The sequence below is a fragment of the Benincasa hispida genome, chromosome 1, assembly GCF_009727055.1.
Source record: "Benincasa hispida cultivar B227 chromosome 1, ASM972705v1, whole genome shotgun sequence".
In the NCBI taxonomy this organism is placed as follows: domain Eukaryota; kingdom Viridiplantae; phylum Streptophyta; class Magnoliopsida; order Cucurbitales; family Cucurbitaceae; genus Benincasa; species Benincasa hispida.
The window spans coordinates 88,425,206-88,433,107 of NC_052349.1; positions in this window are offsets into that span (position 1 = coordinate 88,425,206).

Here is a 7,902-nt window from a genome sequence, read left to right on the forward strand (position 1 = left end):
CGTATCACAGTTCAAGTAAAGTAAGATGAGGAGAGAAATGTAAGATTCTAGTGAATGAAATAGGGTTGAGAAAAATATCCACTAACACTTTTGAATTAATGCATATACCACACGTTCAAGCAACTTACTCATAATCATAAGCTACATTTTTCAGTGCGTTTAACCACAATATCCTATTTGTAGGATGCATGTAATAGTATCTAATGCAAAAGATGTATCTTTATGTCTAAAGGTATTTTTTCCTTGTTTAATGAGATCTGAAATTCTTTGCTTTTTCAAATAGTGATTAGTTCTATTTAGAGCAATCTGTCGACTCGATCAAAATAGTTTATGAAGCACGCATTAAACAAGTTGAACGCCAGTATGTGATTTACTTAATACATGCTAGTTTCATTTTCCTCAACCCATTATGAAATTAGTTGCTCATACTTGGTAAAAAGAACATGGATACACAAGAAAATGTGATGGCATTCATATTGGTAATGAAAGTTTCTCAACGTTATACAACAATACAAATGCTAATAAAAATATAAAACGAAAGATAAGAATAGAGAGTCAAGCCGTTAAATATAACTGGCTCTTTTGAATGACTGCTTTATGTTGGTTATGATGAGATTGATGTCCTTCTTCCTCTACTACAAGTGGAAATCTTGAACTCTCACTCAAGATTTCTCAAATGGGAAGCTTGGGAGGAAGTTATCGAGGGGAAGGAATGGAGATTTTTTACAGAGCATCCGCCAATTTCATTAGTGTTTTTTTGACAAAAAATCTTGTGGCTATTTATAGGTATCGATGAGGAGTTTTTGCGTCTCTCACTAATGATTGCACTGACACCAGACATTAATTTCTACACCCTGTCGCGCTACCTTCCTCGCATCAGCAGTTCATTGGCCCTGTCACGAACCTTTCATGTCAGCTACCAACTTTGATTTGACCTCCACCACCCATGCGTCAGTTGTATTTAATGTCTTGTCTCCTCTTATCGTATTGAACTTATGTGATTTCATTTTGGGCATCAGGTTTTTCCATGCGCTCCAGCGGCAGCAGTTGCTTCATCGCTTTAAGTAGATTTCTGCATTCAAAAAGCTCAAATTTTATAATTTACAAGGATTATGAATTTTTATATGCTAGTGATCACGTAATGTAATTAATTGCATGATTTCGTTGTTAAGCTAAAGCATTTTCGATGTTTTTCCTAATTCTTTTAGATAAAAGAAGTAAAATAACTTGTATTTCTAGAAGTTATCACACCCCTAAATTTAAAACAATGCTTGTCTTCAAGCATTTATTTAAAGTCCTACGATATCTTAACTTGCTTTGATGCATTAGCTAGACCTCTCAAAGTGCTTTCCTATTCAAGATTCGCTAGACTGATATTTTACTTTGGCTTTACTCCTCTACTTATGAAAATCTTTCCAACCTTTAGATGGGGCAAACTTATTTCTAAAAATTCTTTTACTCATTTCCAACGCTATCGTATATTTCTTTTTTAGAAATGGGCTCTTTGGTTTAAAGTTTAAGTAAAAAGTTTCTCCTTGATGTGTTTATTTGTAGGAAATCGAATACGAGGATTTCCATGAGTAGCAGAATGATCTTTCCAAATTACAATCGTATATGAACTTTACAATTACAATCACAAACGGAAACATATGATTATGTGAAATACAAAAATTACAGCATATTTTACGATGGATCAAGGACAAGAAATAACAAATCTTTGTAGACTCATCTTCAAGATCCTTGATCATGAATGCTCGATCATAGCAACCCAGCAACATATGAATGTTCGTCCAACACGACTATTACACTGCACGAACACCACGCAACTAAACGATCGTCGAGGTCACGAAAGGCCTCCACAGAACCTTGATAGTGTCGAGTTGAGTGAGACACCACCAAGAAGGTTACCTTGGTATTCTCGGTGTGAGAATCTAGAGGGTGGGCTCTGTGTGAACTTGGTTTGAGGCAGAAAAATGGAGAAACCACAATCGTGTAAACGATTGAGCAAGTGGGAGATGGAACAACCTATCGTATAGATAGATGTCCAATCGTTTAGGAAAAACTATGCAATCGTTTAGCTCATCGCTTAGCTAAATGTCTATCGCCTGAGAACACTACACGATCGTTTAACTAACTCCAAGTTGTCGCTTAGTAAATCCAATTTACTTGACAACTCTCCGTGAGTATTTTTCCGAGTATGGAAAACTCAAAATCACATTAATCAACATTATTACCAAAAATAGGAAAACATTTTTTCTTTTATCTCACAGTTACCATGAAACCACCAATAACCTCCCACTAAATTGATTATTAGAGATAAAAAGATAATTATCCAATCATTAGTACTATTTTTGTTAAAAATAAAAGAGTAGGGAAGAAAATAACAACACAGTTACGTGGAAACCCTAGTACAAGGAGAAAAACCAAGATAGAGACTGATTTTTATTATTAATTCTGATACACAAAGTATAAGAGAATAGGCCAAATAAATAGACTAGTGGGAAGCCCTAGGGTACATATAATTACTAAAATACCCTTATGGTTACAAGCTGATTTTCAACACTCCCCCTTAAGTTAGAGCATAAATATCAATAAGGCCTAACTCGCTGATACAATAATCAAAGCTTTATCTTAGTAACCTTTTATGAGCACATTTGCAATTTGCTGATTTAAGGGAACATAAAGAATGCATGTACTTTCGTTGTCAAGTCTCTCCTTTATGAAGTGTCAATCGATCTCAATGTATTTTGTTATGTCATGTTGAACAGGATTATTTGCAATACTTATTGCTGCCTTATTATCACATAACGATTTCATTGGGAGCTCATTGTCTTGATGAAGATCTAACAGCACTTTCATCAACTAGATTTCTTCACATCCCTAAACTCATGGCTCAATACTCAGCTTCTGCACTACTTCTGGCCACAACTTCTTGTTTCTTACTCCCTCAGGTCACCAGATTACCCCAAACAAATGTGCAATATCCAGATGTTGATTTTCTATCAACAACAGACCCTGCCCAATCAGAATCAGTGTAGGCTTCAATGCAACATTTATCAGACTTCTTGAACATTAATCCTTTACCTGGTGTACTTTTCAGATATCGTAGAATGTGCTCAACAACTGTCATGTGTTCCTCACAAGGGGCCTGCATAAACTTACTGACAACACTCACTGCATATGAAATATCGGGTCTCTTATGAAATAAGTATATCAATTTCCCAACTAGCCGCTGATACCTTTCTTTATTGACTGGGAAATTGTTACTAGTATTGCTAAGCTTTGAATTATATTCAACCGGGGTGTCAACAGGTTTGCACCCAATCATTCCTGTTTTCGTTAGGAGATCAACCGTGTATTTTCGTTGGAACACTGAGATTCCATCCCTTGACCGGGCTACTTCCATTCCGAGAAAGTATCTTAACTTTCCAAGGTCTTTAATTTCAAATTCTTTGGTCATCTTTGCTTTGAGTTTCACAATTTCATCATCATCATCACCACCAGAGAGCACAATATTGTCAACGTACACAATGAGAACTGCTACCTTCCCTGAAGTTAACTTCTTTATAAAAAGTGTGTGATCTGAGTGCCCTTAGGTATACCCTTGTTCTCTGAAAAAGGTGGCAAATCTGTCAAACCAAGATCTCGGAGATTATTTCAACCCATATAGCGACTTTCTCAGTCGGCAGACTCGCTGTTTGAACTGATCTTCAAATCCGGAAGGAGGATTCATGTAGACTTCCTCCTCAAGTTCTCCATTGAGAAAGGCATTCTTTACATCCAACTGATGCAGAGGCCAATCTTTGTTAACTGCAACTGATAGCAATACTCGGATAGTATTGAGTTTAGCTACGGGAGAGAATGTCTAGGAATAATCTACCCCAAAAGTTTGAGTAAATCCTTTGGCAATTGACCTGGCCTTGTACCAAACAACAGTCCCATCTTAATTGTACTTTATAGTGAAAACTCATTTGCATCCAACTGTCTTGTGCCCCTTGGGTAGAATCACCTGGTTCCACGTTCCATTTTTCTCTAGAGCCCTTATCTCCTCCATAACAGCAGCCTTCTAAACTTTAGTTCCCATTGCTTTCTGTATGTTACTCGGTATCACCCTGTATCTAAACTAGTGGTAAAGGCCCTAAATTCAGATGACATGTTACTGTATGTCATGTAACTATGCAAAGGGTACCTGTACATGACCGAATACCTTTCCTCAGGGCTATTGGAAGATCAAGAGAAGCATCATACTTCTTCAGACTATCAGAATTTCCACTGTGATCATTAGTCCCTTCTACATGGGTTTCATTTTCAGAAATCACCAACTTTTCACCATTTTCTAGAGTTGAGTCTGAATCATCATTCACTGTTGTCTTCCCATCTGTTATAGTAGTGCTGTCAGTACTTTTTCCTCATTTTTCCTCTATGCACTCGTTAGTCTTAGATCAAGTATCAATCTCATTAATTTTAGGAATACACGTACTTGATGTCGGCTTTGACTCATGGACTGGAGCCGGAGATGCAACAGGTGACGCTGCTTCCTTCATGAGATTCTTCCTATAGTATGTTATCCGTAGGACTTGATTGGTAGGGAGGATGAGACTGACATGTTCTGGAATAGAAGATGACTCCAAGAGAACTGTATATGTGGACCAGTTAGTCTCTTCACTAGAGGTCTCCCCTTGAAGATGGCTAACAGGGAAGAATTGCTGATCCTCAAGGAAGGTGATATCCATGGAAATAAAATATTAGCGAGAGGATGGGTGGTAACATTTATACCAACGCTGATGGAGTGGATACCCAACAAAGACACATTTTTTAGCACGAGGGGTAAATTTTCTGCGGTTTGGACCATGGGAGTGAACAAAGGCAACACAGCCAAAAACTCGAAGTGGTACATCGGAGACTAAACAAGTAGTAGGGTAGGACTCTTTCAAACAGTCTAATGGGTTTTGAAAATTGAGGACTCAGGAAGGCATTCGGTTGATTAAGTGAGTAGCAGTAAGGATGGCATCAACCCATAGGTAAGATGGGAGTAATGTGGATATCATTAAAGACCTGGAAATATCCACCAAATAACGATTTTTCCTCTCGACTACCCCATTTTGCTGGGGATTGTCGACACACAGACTCTGGTGGATAATCCCTTTGGATACAAGGAACTTCTTGAAGAAAACGTTAAAGAATTCTTGCCCATTGTCACTTCTCAAAATACCAATCCTGGCATTAAACTAGGTTTCCACAGTGGCATAAAATTGCTGGAATACAGATTACACCTCGGACTTATCAATGAGAAGAAAGACCGAAGTAAGCCGAGTGTGGTCATCTATAAAAGTGACAAACCAGCATTTCCTTGTGGAGGTTGTGGTTAGTGAGGGACCCCAAACATCACTGTGGACTAAGGTGAAGGGTTTGGATGGTTTATAGGGCTGGGAGTGGAATGAGACACGCCTCTGTTTGGCACGAATACACACTTCACACTTTAAAGAAGACATATCAATATTGCGAAATAAATGCGGAAATAAATATTTCGTGTATTAAAAGTTTGGATGTCCTAAGCGGTAATGCCATAATAGAAAATCATTCTCAAAGTTAGAAAAATTTAAGGAGACAAGGCTAGTTCTATAATCGTTCCTAGAGGAAGCATTCATCAGTCAGGAAGTAAAGTCCCCTATCGTACCGGACAGTGCCAATCGTCCTCCATGAGCTTAGATCCTGAAATGAAACAGAGTCGGGTGAAAATACTGCCTGACAATTCAGATCTTTTGTAATCTTACTGATGGATAAAAAATTACATGAAATTTTAGGAACATGCAAAACATCCCGCAAAACTAAACCCTCAAACGGAGATAAATGCCCTTTTTCTGCAGCAAGTGCGTACGACCCATTAGCAATCCTAATTCGTTCGTTAACACCACTTGGATAATATGAGAGAAACTTATCAGAGGTACCAGTAAGATGATTCGTCGCCCCTGAGTCAACAATCTAAGGTTTTTTACCGTTAACACTAATAAGACCAAAAGACTGTATATTGCCTGACTGGACGATGGTACTAATTCCAACCGTACTTAGGCTGGTCGTACTGTCTGCTGAGGGAAACCCAGGCAGGATATTTGTAATGGGTAAAATAGGGAAAGAATTTACCGGGTTTTCAGAGTATACTGGTATGTTGGCCGAGAAATTTGGCGACGAAACCCTAGCTGTTATGGAAAAGTGGTTAAGGATTTGTGCCAAAAGCCGTTTCTAAATCTGAATCTGTATTCGGAGATAAGCCAACCGTTGTCTCACATCATCTGGTATTAGGTCAAACCATAATCGGCTGGAAACAGAGCAGCCACTAACGGCTGGAAGGAGATCGTCGGTTGGAGGGAGGTCACCGGTTGGAAGGGATTCGCTGGCATTCGGGTAGACCCCAGCCAGCTTGACTGTTCGAAGTGGTCGCCGACTCATTGTTGGTCGAACGAACTAAGGCCAAGCGCGGACGGATCTATCGTGTTCGACGCGACTCCTCGTAGGTCGGAGGATCTGATGCGGAAGAACCAACCGTCGCAAAGGACTATGACGGCGCGAAAGGTTATTGTCTTTTCGGTGCGAAGGGCTGTGACGGATCTGACGCGGAACAACCCATAGCTCGAAACGATCGGATCTGTTTCTATCTTCCCATCGACGATACATCTGACCTCGACCGATATGGCTTGCGACGACCCACGGCTCGAATCGATCGAAAACGTACATGTCCGTCCGTCGAAGACTCGTCTGGATTCACTCGGTGTTTCTGTCTGGTACGACAGCTCCCACCGACGTCGGCTCTCCGTCGACTGCAGCTGGACGATAAAAATCAATTCTGGTAGGGCTGCTTGAAAACACTCCTTTACGGTCACTTGAATAGCAGTCTTCATGTCAAAACTCGAAGTTCCATCAACAGAAGATGATTGTGGTTGGTTCTCTTCCATAACGGCTAGGGTTTCATTGCCTAGCTTTGATACCATGTTAAAAATAAAAGAGTAGGGAAGAGAATAACAACACAATTACATGGAAACCCTAGTACAAGAAGAAAAACCACGATAGAGACTGATTTTTATTATTAGTTCTGATACACAAAGTATAAGAGAATAGGCCAAATAAATAGACTAGTGAGAAGCCCTAGGGTACATATAATTACTAAAATACCCCTAGGGTTACAAGCTGTTTTTCGACAATTATAAATATAAACGATAACTAACTTACCATAATATATTTATAACCTATAGTTTTAATATTTCATCTCATGAAACATATAAACCATAACTCTTTTTCTATTCCATGGCTCTTAATGTAATCTCATTTACATTAATCCTCCACTTAATGTATCTCATACTCTATACAAATCATATCATATATAATCGAATTACCTCTTGTCAATTTGAACATTTCAAATCAACACCAAGAACTGATCTTCAACTTGAATCCATTGAGCTACCAAGGGGACCTTATGGACCTGTAGCTCAAAGCTTCAACGGTACGTGAATAACTGACTAAACTCTTTAGTCACAAGATTCACCATCCGTTAACTACCAGCCACTCCACTAAAGATCGACAACTGAACTCTCATTACCATAGATATATTATGTGTCCATCTTAACCAATCAACAGTGCGACAACCCTTCACAGATCGCTCGTAAGTACAGCTCGGCCAATAACCGTTATGCCCCTGTAGTTACATATAACTTCTTAAGTACCACTGGTCCCTCTAATGAACATAAGACATAATTTTACTATGACTGAGTCCTTTATTCCAAAGAGAAGTTGTGGCCACTATATTCAAGCCCCGAAATTAGCTCTTAAGGGAGCAATCTATCTACTTACCCCTGCTTCGGGGAAGGAGTGAATTCCATCTTGTTTAAGTGAGTTTTCAGCTCCCAAATT